The sequence below is a fragment of the Myotis davidii genome, unplaced genomic scaffold (genome assembly GCF_000327345.1).
Source record: "Myotis davidii unplaced genomic scaffold, ASM32734v1 scaffold333, whole genome shotgun sequence".
In the NCBI taxonomy this organism is placed as follows: Eukaryota; Metazoa; Chordata; class Mammalia; order Chiroptera; family Vespertilionidae; genus Myotis; species Myotis davidii.
In genome coordinates, this window is record NW_006285266.1 from 749,143 (window position 1) to 749,445 (window position 303).

The following is a 303-nucleotide window of genomic DNA, read 5'->3' on the forward strand; positions in this document are numbered from 1 at the left end:
CCCTGGGCGAGGGTTTTTAAAAGGCCTCACCCGCTCCCAGCCCCTGCCTGAGCGGGCCCTGGCCACCTCTGCACTCCAGTTCCTGTCACTCCCAGCACCACCAGGAGCCACGCTGGCTGGCAATTAATCCGACAAGACTCCCCCGTGACCAATCCTGGAGGGCGTGTGGGTTTCCTAACCGCCCTGGTACGAATGTATCCCGACAGCTGCCGGGGCTGCCACGGCACCGTGTCCTCGTCTGTCAGCACGCTTGGCAGCGCCCTGGCCTGTCCCGAGGTGAGCGCAGCTCTAGAAGGAGCCAGC

General features: G+C 65.0%; 1 protein-coding gene across 1 annotated transcript in view; it reads right to left on the minus strand.

Annotated features, from left to right (window-relative positions):
* The window catches only part of CDC42BPA (CDC42 binding protein kinase alpha), a 178,442-nt gene that overhangs the window by 3,803 nt on the left and 174,336 nt on the right, over positions 1 to 303 (minus strand). The gene's annotated exons all lie outside the window — the stretch shown is intronic.